This window comes from Gorilla gorilla, chromosome 9, assembly GCF_029281585.2.
Source record: "Gorilla gorilla gorilla isolate KB3781 chromosome 9, NHGRI_mGorGor1-v2.1_pri, whole genome shotgun sequence".
Classification (NCBI taxonomy): domain Eukaryota; kingdom Metazoa; phylum Chordata; class Mammalia; order Primates; family Hominidae; genus Gorilla; species Gorilla gorilla.
The window spans coordinates 105,248,943-105,262,542 of NC_073233.2; the positions used below are offsets into that span (position 1 = coordinate 105,248,943).

The 13,600-nt window shown below is 33.7% G+C and overlaps 1 long non-coding RNA gene across 1 annotated transcript in view; it reads right to left on the minus strand.

The window, feature by feature from the left end:
• Positions 1-12,237: 12,237 nt before the first annotated feature.
• The window catches only part of LOC134759297 (uncharacterized), a 114,977-nt gene continuing 113,614 nt past the window's right edge, over positions 12,238-13,600 (minus strand). Inside the window, exon 4 of the long non-coding RNA XR_010135404.1 lies at positions 12,238-12,355. This is a non-coding gene — a long non-coding RNA (uncharacterized lncRNA). The remainder of the gene's footprint in view (positions 12,356-13,600) is intronic.

Below are 13,600 nucleotides of genomic sequence, written 5' to 3' on the forward strand. Positions count from 1 at the left end.
TGCTGTGATCTCTGCTGAATTGCACTAACATTTCTATGAATGGCATTTTCAAACCCAGAAGCGTTTGAGGAAATGACAAGTGAAATGATCAGGGGTGAAATTTTGCACAGGTGTTACAACAGGGTTGGAAAAACACCATGTATTTATATGGCTACAATGTTGCTGGCTGAGAACTTCATGTTATTGTTAGTATTTGGTGTAACTTATTTTAATTATTTGAGCAAATTATTCAAACCTATTTAAAATAGCATTAGAACTTAACTTCCTTAAATATGCAAAACATAGTTTAGGTTTTCTGGATTTTCATGTCATATTATGTTTTGATTAAAAAATCTTCAATTGATAAAATAGATTAAAATGTGAATGAATGTTCAGTAGTTGATTGGACTTCATTGTCATATGATTTTCAACAACTTGGAATATTAAATGTTAAAATGAGGTGACTAAAAATCAAATAAAAATTACTTTAAAAGAGAATTAGGTGTTACTAGATGTCTGAAATAAGAGCTATTGTAGTTGAACACAGAATCAAACTTTGATTTTTTTTTTTTTTGCAAAAATGACCAGACCAAAAACCTGCCATTTTATGTTTATATGGCTGCCATTGCCTTTGCCAAACTTAAAAAATAAATCTCCAAGAACATATGTGAATCTGACACTTACTTTAGGCATGTTTTTATATTTTTAAAGGATTCAAAATCCTTTCATAATTTTTAGTTCTTCATGCTCATTGGAGATATAAAAATTTTATTCTAGATAAATTCATGACAATTTCTGCAGTATATCTGTTAATAGGTCATAGAAAAACCTTATCAGTGACCTTAGAGTTTTCACATGACATTCTTCTCTGCTATTTATGAATGTAACAAAATTTAGAAAGAAATTAAGTTTGTGACCACTATTCAGAATCTCTTAAGTCTTTTCTCAAGAACTATTCCAATGACAGCCGTAATGTTTCTTAGTAGAAATCTCAATGCCTGGGATTATGTCCAGGTTTTTGACAGCTGTATATATCATGTAAAGGTTGAAAGGTAGGAGACAGCTTCCAGAAATAATGAGTACCTAGATATCCGATAGTCATCTTAAAACAATTTAGTTAGAGAGAGTTGGGAGGCAGCCAGGAACTGAAATTGAAGATGCAAATATTAATGGAATAAGATAAGGGTTGTAAATCACAGAAATTTGCATGCCATTGATCTTACGGAGCAAGAAGATTGAACACTGATTGACAAGATGTAGGTATTAATTTAGGGGAGATAGAAATATGAAAATAATAGGATATGATTAGCAAATTAAATGTATATAATTCAAATATTAAAACAGATTTAAAGCAAAAAAAGAGCAAAAAAATGTTATCTTCATGCAGTATCTTGGGTTTTAACATCCTATGTGGATAATCACCACAGACTGTATTCAAAAAACACATGTGTGAAAAATAAGAATTTATTTTTTAAATCTCAAAGCATGGTAGATATAGATCTTTTCACCATCAGTCTGAGACATATGTATATGTTTATTAGATAAGTCCACATGCCTATGATATCATTTTTATGATTACTATCATATTTACTGATTGATGCATAAATTTTCTATTATCCCTTATGAAGCAAAATTCAATAAAATATGAAAAAGAAAAAGTGATTTTTCCACGTATTTAAATCCCACGTGTTATGTACATATTCTATACAAGAGTTTATTCCAGTTATCGAATTAATAGGAAACAATGTTATACTTTGTGCCACATCTATTGACTACACGCTGTTATTTGTGTGCTGTCCCTTCTCAGTATCAAACAGGCTCAGTCTCAATATATTTTTCTTTCTTCCTGAGAAGAATGTAGGAGAAGTTGAATAAACGGAAGAAAAATGCTATATATTGGTTCACTTCTCCAACTTGGTGTTTATTGTTTCACTCTTCTTGAAATGATAGATTCATGATGTTTGATAAATGACTGGAAAGGTTGTTTTAGTTTCCTGTGCTTCCAAAGCACATAAAGTTTTGCTTAATGGATGGCGTGCTCAGTGAATCAAAGGTTGTGTTTCTAGGCTTCCCACAATACTGATGCATTCGCTTTTGTTTTAAGTTATAGCAACAGTTTGGGACAATAGCTTTTTTTACATTGTGACACAAACAGTGGAGGTAGAATGATGATCTTATAACAAGGTGCATCTGTTCTGATTTTTTCTGTTTGTCTGTGAAAATTTTCTACATTTCAGTCTAGGAGAGATTATTCCAAAATCGAAATAAAGCAAAAGGAAGATAAAAAGTTGAGTGGTAAGTATGTAATACAGCAGTGCTCATGCATTCAAACACAGTAGGATTCCTAATTGTACTGCAAGATATGGAACTAAATATAATGAACATATTTTAAACAATAGATGTAAGAAAGAGCTCAAAGAACCCAAATAGCCAAAACAATCCTGAGCAAAGAGGACAAAGCTGGAGGTATCATACTACCAGACCTCAAAATATACTACAAAGCTATAGTGACCAAAACGGTGTGATACTGGCATAAAAACAGATACACAAACCAATGGAACAGATTGGAGAACCCAGAAGTTAGTCTACATAGATTCAGATAACTGATTTTTTGACAAAGGTGTCAAGGACACATCTTGGGGAAGGAAAAATCTCTTTAATAACTGGTGATGAAAAAATTGGATATCCATTTACAGAAGCATGAAACTAGATGCCCTACCTCTCACCCTATACAAAAATAAGCTCAAAATGGATAAAAGACCTAAATGTGAGACCCAAAAGGATAAAACTACTAGAAGAAAACGTATGGGAGGTGCTTCAGGACATTGGTCTATGAAAAGATTTTATGAATAAGACCTCAAAAACAGGCAACAAAAATAAACCAATGGAATTACATCAAATTATTTATTTTGCTGTGCAGAATCTTTTTAATCAACAGAGTGAAAACACCAAGTATAGAATGGAAGAAAATATCTGCAAATGACTCATTTGGCAGGAGATTAATATCCAGAATACGTAAGGAACTAAAATATCTCAACAGCAAAAAAGAACCAACCTGATTAATAATGGGCAAATTATCAGAACAGACATTTCTCAAAAGAAGACATACAGATGACCAACAAATATATGAAAAAATGTTCAACATGACTAATCATCAGGCGAATGCAAATCAAAGCCATAATGAGGTATCATCTCACTCCAGTTAGGATGGCTATTATCAAGAATACAAAACACAGTGCTGGGGCGGTGGCAGAGAATAGGGAACTTTTATACTCTGTTGGCGGGAATGTAAATTAGCCAAGCCACTATGGAGAAAAGTATGGAGTTTCCTCAAACTACAAATAAAACCACCATATGATTCAGCAATCCCACAAGTGGGAAAATAAATCATTATATGAAAGAGGCATATGTATCCTGGTATCTATTGCAGCAGTATCCACAATAGCCAAGATGTGGAATCAATCTAGGTGTCTGACAACAGATGAATGAATAAAAAATTGGTACACATACACCAGGGAATTATATTCAGCCATAAAAAGAGTGAAATCCTGTCACTGGCAGTAACATGGAAAAAACTGCAAGACATTCTTAAGTGAAATAAATGAGGAATATAAAATTAAACATCTCATGTTCTCATATGTGGAAACTAAAGTTGATTTCATAGGAGTAAGAAGAACAGATACTGGAGGCTGGGAAGGGCAGAGAGAAGGGAAGGATAAGAAGAGATTTGTTAAAGGATTCACAATAACATCTAAATAGGAGGAGTAAGTTCCAGTGTTCTATATATTGCACTGTAGGATGACTACAGTTAACGATAACATACAGTTTCAAATAGCTGGAAGGAGGATCCTGAACATTCCTAACAAGAAGGAATGATAAATATTTGAGATGACAGTTATGCTAATTTCCCCAATCAAATCACTGTGTGTATACATATAAATATACACACACATATATATGCACCAAGACATCACTGTGTAACCCCCAAAATACATACAATTATTTTGTCAATTAAAAAATCAATCGGTTGCAGTACAAATGTATATGCATTTTTTGGAAACTAAAATTTTGCAATGCTTGATTAGAAAAGCTATTCATTTTATGTATAAAACAATAAAGAACTTTCAAATAGGTAAATAGAGACCATCATTTCATATAACAGAGTGTGTTAGCTAGCTCATATTATAACATAATTTTATTTTTGAGCTAACATGTAGATAAATTAAAATATAAACATAGGTAGACTGTAGAGTTGCACTGTCTACTACAGTAGCCACTTGCTACATGAGGCTGTTGAAAACTTGAAACATGGCTAGTCTGCAATGAGATGAGATGTAATTTTAAAATTCATGCTGGATTTTAAAGACTTACTATGGAAAAAGAAAGTAAAATATCCCAGTAATAACGTTTCTATGACTACGTACTGAAACAATTTTTTGGATATGTTGGCTTAAATGTCTTGCTAAAATTTATAAAATGAATAATCTAATCACCTTAAATCATGTGTATACACACAGGTAGTATGCACACAAAAAGGAACTCACAGAAATGAAATTAAAGTGAAGCAGAGCTGCATTCTTTCAGGACTCATCAACTACTAAGGGCTCATGGAGTTATATCTACAATAAGAGACCCCTTGCTAAAAGCAAATGGTTATTGCATCCATGAAATAGAACTGCCATGGCAATTTCCCCACAGGCTTAGCCACCATTACTCCCATTGGAAAACTTCTGGAAGAAACTATTGGCTGAGGGAAGAAAAGCATAATGAACTCTGTGGGGCTACACTCTTTCCTTGGATTTCAGTTTAAGGTCTTTACTGAGAAAGCCTGATGCTGGCCTCTGTAAACATAGTTTCAACTCTGCTGCTACTTTCATCAGGTGTGGAAATCCAGATGATTGTTCCTCAAATTAAGGAAGTGATAACAATGCAGAAAACAAAAAGGGGCAAATCAATTCCTTTTTTTGTTCTTCTTTATTTACATCTGAGAAACTCATACCTATTTGTTAAACAAGGAATAAAAGAAAAGGAAATACATTGTTATCCTGTGAGTAGTATGGGGTAAAGAAAGGTAATTTTTCTTTTCATCTGGTCAATTTTCACTCCTTAAGCCACAAACTAGAACACTTCTGATCCCAATTCTAATATTATTCCCACGAAACTATAGTGTTTGAATACAAAAAACATTTAAACTCTGCAGTGTAACAGAGCTATAAAAAAGTAATAGGTGTCACCAACAAAGAGAGCTTGAGTCACTTGGAAATTACGTGATATCTCCCTTATTTATTTTGTAGAAAAAAAAAATCTCAAGGAGTTTTGAAGAGGGTTCTTTCAAATAAGACTTTAAGTTCCATATCATTTGCTAGAACAATAAGTTGTTAAATAATTTGACGTTTCATTATGTTCTTTACCCGAACTATGGGAGAAAGCAAATACAAAAAACCTTCAACCATCCGGATGGCCAGATGAGCCCTGAAGAAAGAAGCAGCATGATTCAGGCTTTCTTTTTTAAAATTTGAGTGTTTTTGCTGCATGCCAAATATGCATTTCTGCATTTAGAGAAGAATGTTCCCAAGCATAAGGAGTGGAGTTCCATTCATAGCTCATCAACCCTTATCTAGAATTCTCCTGTAGTCAAATTATGTATTTTAAATGTCCATAGAATATCTTGCCACTTTTTAAATAAAGAACAATAATCTCTTAAGTTCCTTATAGAAGCTAGATATGTTAGACCTTTCCAAGATGCACAGTTTAAAAAATTTTCTTCCATTCTGTAGGTTGTCTGCTGACTCTGTTGATTGTTTCTTTTGCAATGCAGAAGCTCTTTAGTTTAATTAGATACCATTTGTTAATTTTTGCATTTGTTCCATTGCTTTTGGTGTCTTCATCAAGAAATTTTTGCCTGTGCCTGTGTCCTGAATGGTACTGCTTAGGGTGTCTTGTAGGTTTTTGATAGATTTGGGTTTTACATTTAAGTCTTTAATCCATTTGATTTAATTTTTGTATATGGTATAAGGAAGGGATCCAGTTTCAGTCTTCTGCATATAGCTAGACAGTTATTTTAGCACCACTTGTTGATAGGGACTGCTTTCCCCATTGCTTGTTTTTGTCAGGTGTTTCAAAGATCAGATAGTTGTAGGTGTGTGGTCTTATTTCTGGGTTCTTTATTCTGTTCTGTTGGTCTATATGTCTGTTTTTGTACCAGAACCATGGTGTTTTGGTTATTGTATCACCATACTATAGTTTGAAGTAGGGTAGCGTGATGCCTCCAGCTTTCTTCTTTCTGCTTAGGATTGCCTTGCCTCTTTGGGCTCTTATTTAGTTCCATATAAATTTAAATTTTTTTTCCAGTTTTGTGAAGAATCTCAATGTTAGTTTAATAGGAATAGCATTGAATAGCACTTTCACTAACCACTTTCAAAATTCACTTTTCAAAAATAATCCATACATGTGGCCAACAATCATATGTAAAAAAAGCTCAATATCACTGATCATTAGAGAAATATGAATCAAAACCACAATGTGATACCATCTCATACCAGTTAGAATGGCTATCATTAGAAAGTCATAAAATAACAGATGGTGGCAAGATTGTGGAGAAAAAGGAAGGTTTGTACACTGTTAATGGGAGTGTAAATTAGTTCAACCGTTATGAAAGGCAGTCTGGCGATTCCTCAAAGACCTAAGAAGAGAAATACCATTTGCCCCAACAATTCTATTACTGGGTATATACCTAGTGGAATATAAATTTGTTGTATTATAAAGACACATGCACTCGTGTTCATTGCAGCACTATTCACAATAGCAAAGATATGGAATCAATCTAAATGTCCATCAGTGATAGACTAGATAAAGAAAATGTAGTACATGGACACCATGAAATACTATGCAGCCATAAAGAAGAATGAGATCACATCCTTTGCAGGGACATAGGTAGAGCTGGAGGCCATTATCTCTAGAGAACTAAAACAGGAATAGAAAACTAAATGCCACGTGTTCTCACTTATAATATGTATGTGGGAACTAAATGATGAGAACATGCAGGCATATAGGGGAACAACACACACTGGGGCTTATTGGAGGCTGGAAGGTGGGAGGAGGGAGAAGTGAGAAAAAATAACTAATGGGTACTAGCTTTTGTACCTGGGTGATGAAATAATCTGTACAACAAATCCCCATGACATAGCTTACCTATGTAACAAACCTGCACATGTACCTCTCAACTTAAAAGTAAAAAAAAAAAAAAAAAAATTCATAATTTGGTGAAGTGTGTTTTACTTTTTTACTTGAAAGTTAATGGGGAATAATTCAAACCTTTTCGTGTTCCAAGTTACAGTATGTTTCTTTGTAGAACAGAACAAGTAGTATCTTTCCTTACCCATTGCTATTCTATGGCTGCGATTGCTATAACAAAAGACAGGTTTACAAGAGAAAAGCCTACAAATTTAGTGTGTGTGACATGGGAGCCTTCAGAAATGAAGATTCAAATAAACAGGAAAAATTGTGTACATTTTATGCTAAGTCAGAAGAAGAAGTGGACAGTTGAGGAGAAACATGATTGGACTTAAGGGGGTATGATTTAGAAATCCCAGGTGGGAGGGGAGGCTTAGCAAGGCCTCTCCATATTCTTCAGATTCTTCTTGGTATCTCTGTGTTTCACTCCTTTTCCCTAGGTATAGGGCAGGGCCTATGACCCATTTTTAGGGGAAGGTTACCTAGGTTTTATGGCCTGCTTTAGGGAAGAAGCGTGGGAAATTTTTGAGGGCTTGCTTCTGTTGTTTCCTCAAATGCCACTGTTATATTTTGTGGTAGGCTGTCCTGAACCCCATCATCTTTGTGCCCATCAAAAATGAAATCAATGTTATTGTCTATGTTAAATAGGTTTTCCCATCATGTACAGGAATAGTATTTGAAAGGGGAAAAATAAGTCAAGCATCAGTCAGGTTAACAAATCTTACTCATGCTTTCAAATTCTATTGCACAACTTTTGCAATACAGGACTAATGAAATTGTCCCAATAGTTGTGGCCAAAGAAGATGTTTAGCTAAGTAGGTGGGGATGAGTAGCAGCATTTGCATTTTCAAGGGGGAAAGGGAATTTGTTAAATGCATGTTCACACGTAGGACTCAAGGGAACTTATTTTGAGAGAAATTTGAAGAAGGTGTTTTCACGAGGCACTTAAAATTCAATGCTTTGAGATATCATACAGTATGTTGTTTTTAAGTTATTTTGGTTTCACTCATGTGCTTTGTTATTATCTCCCTTTGTGTAAGAACCTGATGCTTTTGCTCATATTTCTTGTATGATTTAACATCGGAATGTTGTGAAACATTTTTATCTGTTGCGTGAAAAATACCATCTATTCCCCACTTTATACATTAATGCTTAACAAAATATAGACGTACTATATGAACCTAGCGTGTATACTAGTTACCAAACTTTACTAATACATATCAAAATATTCTATTTCTACTAATACACAAATCTGGCACACAAATCTAGATTAAGTACATATTTTCAGCTATAGACATTTGTATTTAAGGCCAAAACATAATTTCTTCGTACTTTTTTCATGTAGCTGTCTGGACAGGCTAGGTTATGCTAATGGTAACAAAGTTAAAATTTCAGTTGCCTAAAACAGAAGAGGTTATTTCTTGTTCACAGATTGTGTGTGTATCATGGGTTGGCTGGTGGCTGTTTTGTGCATGGCTGTTTTCCTCACATTGGAGCCTAGGTTGAAACAGCAGGCGTGAACATTGCTGCCAATCTCGGTAGACGTCAGAAAATAAGAGTGTGGCAAGTTGTGCACTCATTAACTTGTTACCTAGAATAAGAAATAGCTGGAATAATTTTGAACGGTCCAAACTACTAATAAAATATGCAGACAAAACCCTAGTAACCCTAACTGTGATCTAAATATTTGTCTGTGATATCAAATACTTAAAATTCCCTGTGGAGTATGTGGGGTTGGGGGAGAGGAGAGGGATCATACATTTGATAATTACCAAGTCAAGATAAAAACTTCCTGCCACCCACTGCAGAATTCTGAAGACAATAGGTTCAGAGAACACATCTGCCATATGTAGCAAATAAATACTTTATTATTGTTTGTGCTTTAGCTCCAAATTTCATGTCTTGGAGAGTTGAGGTTGAACTAGTCAAACTCCTTTAGCATAACCAAGTAAAATCAGCCTTCCCCATCTCTCCCTCCTCCTACTCATCTCATTCCTATGCCCTTGGTTTGCCAACATAGGACATATCCCATAATGGAAAGCTCAGGTCCTTTGGGTTGAGCTTTAAAAAGCTCAACAGAGTTCTTAAAAAGAAAATAGAGAAGAAGAATCCAAAAGATTAAAAAAAAAAAAGGCTCAAAACAGAGATTCCAAAATAGAGAACAGGCGAATAAACCAGAAATGTGAATGATCCAAGAAAACTGTTTGGCCATTTCCATGTATCTTTCTCAAATCGACAACTAAAATCATAATCTAAATTTGTCCAGGATATTTTTATTTTATATATTTTTTTCACATGCTTTTTTCTTTTTTTTAACAAAGGGCAGAACTCCATGTTTAAAATCCCCTGTATTTGGTTTGAGTGTAGCCAGATAGAAGCATAGAAGCATATCTGGCTTGTGTTACCTGTTAACACAAAGGGCACACCTAGCCACCCAGTGGATCTGAAAGCTGCCAGCTAAAAGGAATACAATTAACCTAGTGTGATAGGGCACTGAGGGGGAAAAGAGGAGACAGAGGCAAAGAGAGAGATCACTGGCATCACAAAAAGACTTGTACATAAATGCCATTTTCCTGGGGAGGGTTAATTTTTGTCTTTTCATAATTAATTTTTGTGCTAGCCCTCAGATAGTTTATCTGTCTGCTAGTCCATAAACAAATAGTGAATAATTTCTGGATGAATAATATTGGATACTGCAGATACTCCTTTCCTGCAGTTCTCAATCTAGTCCCTTTGACCTCTTTTACAGAATGTTATTTTTGCTGATAATCTATGGTTTTAAACCTACTGACAGGCCACTCCATGTGGTACATTCCTGCTAAGTAACTTAATTGAGATCAGATTAGTCTGAGACAATTACCTAGATTTACATATTTATGAAACCAGCCTTGGCATTGCCTGAAACATGAAAGCAGTGAGAATGAATCTAGAAAAAAGAAACAAGAACTTCCCTTTCTCACCCTCAAAAAAAGAGTAGTTCAGAGAGAATATCATAATTTTTCCTATAATGTAGATACTTTTTCATGTGTTAGTATTAGAATTGTTACAGTGCCTAGTGTTTTAAAATTATAACTATAATTAGTATAGTTTAAGCTGTGGGTGGTGATGCAATAGAGAAATCAAATAAAGTTTTAAAAATCTAGTTTTAATAGCAACAGCAGTTCACACAATTAAGCTAGCAATTCAGTGAACTGCATCTTTTACAAATTCCAAGCTTTGCCGCATCATGGGGTGACTTTATAGCCTACTGTTTTCACATCCTTGTTGATATCTTGAATTAGTCAAGCATCTGTTATTCCAATGAAATCAGATATCTATTTCAGTACTTTTGTTTTCAGCATTGCAGTCATGATCTCATTTCTTTTGTATATGTTCATAAATGAAAAACATGTTTCTAATACTTATATTTATTTTTTTCACATGCTTGTTAACAAAGGGCAGATATGAAGGGTTGTTTTTTTAAATTGATCTGTATAAAGGCACATTCTCTCAATGTTTCCATTTACTTTTTTTGTTGACGTGAGAAAACTAAGTGAAAGAGGATTTATTTTGAAACTTAAGTAAGTTGGCAGGTAGTCATTAACTGTGCTTTCATAATCTCATAAACCACTGAGTTCTGTATCATTTTACTTCTATCATAATGTGTAGACAAAATATGAAGGGGTTAACCTAAGGAGTCTAGATAATTTTTTAAATACTTCTAAAATACCTTGATATCAAGTATATTAAATATATTAGGCATATAAAGAAAAACAAAAAAGCATACAACCACAGTTTTAAATCTCAGACTTTGTTAATAAAATGACTCTAGTCAATATACTTTTCACTAAGTTGTGATTTTTTAATAGCATAAGAATGAAACAAATATTTTCAACTAAAATACATTTTCTAAGAAGTTCCAAGCATTAAAGTCTTGAGATATATTCCTTTTTATATTTAGTTCAACTGCTCGTTGTTGAAATGCTTTAGATTCAAAATGTTAAGCTGACAGAAGAGTGACTGGTATGAAAAGGTAATATATATCCTTCTTTAAATTTTATTCACATGTCATATGATTGTCTGGAAGACTGTCATTTAATGCTAAATCTTTTTATTTCTCCCTGTTATTGTTGATACCTTTTCATCATGAGTGGGAAAAACAGATTACACTCCCCAATTAAAAAAAAATAAAAATATACAGCTATAGGTGGTTTGGGGTTATGAAACTATTTGCTATCCAGAAAATAAACATTGAAATTATATTAAGAATGTATTGATTGTATGAATGGCAAACAACTTTCAAATAACAGCAAATATTATCCATAGCTTATAAATTCTGAAAAGAAAATAACCAAGGTGTTTCAATCAATAATAGCTATTTTAAATAGCTTCAAAAAAAGGGTGATGTTTGACATATTTTACCAAGACAACAGAAGATTCTAAACATAGCTCACTCTTCATAGTTTAGTATCTGTGGATTAGATTAGAAAGAATCAGTTACTTTATTTTTGTCTCCAAGGATTTATCGAAGGGCTAGGAGGGCAGAGAACTGGGAAAAGTAACTGTCAGAGCAGTTAAAAAGTGTTTTAATTTATATATATTAAATCTTATAAAATCCTGTCTAGGAAGACATTATTAATTACGGAGGAAAAAACTAAGGCTTGCCTGTGAGCACACAGTCAAACACAAGGAGAGATTTCACCTGAATCCAGGATTTCTGCACCCAGAATCTATGTGTGTATTTATTCACCATGAATTTGCTCAAAAACAAAACTGTAAAGAAGAAACAAGTGAAGGAAAAGGGTGGATACTGTTAAGAAGGCTTTTCTTTCCTTTCAAATTAAGGTGTAACTAAGTCAAGTTAGTGGGAGGAATGGATAGAAAAACATGCACTGTGTTTAGGATTCAAAATAAATTGGCCCTTGGGGAAGTAAAAGGGAGGATAAAGTGAGGAGAATGCAGAGGCTGCAACTGAGGACCCTAGGGATTCATTAAATGTGGTTTAATCAGTCATACATGGCATGTTCACCCTCCGTATTTAATGGGCGTTGGAGGAGGAGCTCAATAATCTTCCCAGTAGTTTTATTTCTCTCAGGTTCGTTGTGTCAGTTATTTGGATGGTACTTGATTTTTTCATAAGGCAGTCAGGAAGGGCCAAGGGCACCTTTGTGAAAAACACATGAACAGAACAAATGTTAAATACACCCAGCCCATATTTAATATTTCTCTCATTCGGCCTGACTGGCTAAGACTTGGTTGGTACAAACTTTTGAGGAGACAATTTGAGAAGACACATCAAAAAAATGTTATATGTTTATTTTCTTTATCAATTCTAAAATACTATACAAAAAAGATTGCAGAAGTACACAAAGATGTGCAGAGAGATAACTGACATTCATGCTCACAGAAATGTTAAAAATGACTGAAATATCAAAAAAGAAGTATGTTTAAATCCATTACTCTGTGTCTATAAGACCAGTTAGTATGCAGTAATTGATCATAATGATTGAGAAATGTATGATAATATATTGCTGAGGGAAAAAGCAGATTTCAGACACTATGGTCTGGCTTAAAATTATACATGTTTACATAGATTGAGAGATATAAAGTTTCAAACATAGATATGAATGTTTAACTTCTATGGTGCAGGATTATTGATTATTTTAATACTTCTTTTTCTTTGAATTTTTAAAGTTTTCTTCAATGTATATTGGTCACTTTTGTAAGTTTAAAAATGCTAAAAAGTAAAAATATGAAAAAATCTTCCCATTAGGCTTGAGTAACAATACCAAATTTGACATATAAAACTCAATACTTAGATATTTATAAGAAATTGTGGCTTGCAATTCATTAGTCAAAGGGGCATTTGCAGAATACAGTAACTTTTTCAAGGCATCTGGATGCCAAGTCCTGAAAAAACTCCTTATTCTGAAACAAAGATTTTTAAAGTACCGTTTTGTATTATAATCCTTTTGGTTTGTATGCTCAAACTAAGTCTACATTATCTAATTTAAGTCATGTGTAGAATAAGCATAAATATTTGCCTAAAAAGTTTGGATTGTTATTCTTAATGCTGACGATATTTCTGAATAAAAAATTCTATCATCCCAACATCATACCCAGCAAACTAACTGACAGATTGTATGACGTTTTTTAGCTCATTTTGATGGTTTTGCAAAAGAAATACGCACATTTTCATCTATTGCAGGTCAAATAGTTCCAGAAATCCTTGTGAACATTGCAACATTGATAAGCTGAATCTTATAAGCTTTAATTAACTTTAAAGTATTCTGAGATACCTGATATTTGTATATCAGCTCCTCCTTTTCGACCTGAGTTATGACAGGACAAGGTTAATGTGCATAGCCCTTCTGACATTGTATCTGGTCCTCCATTCTTCGGATTGTTC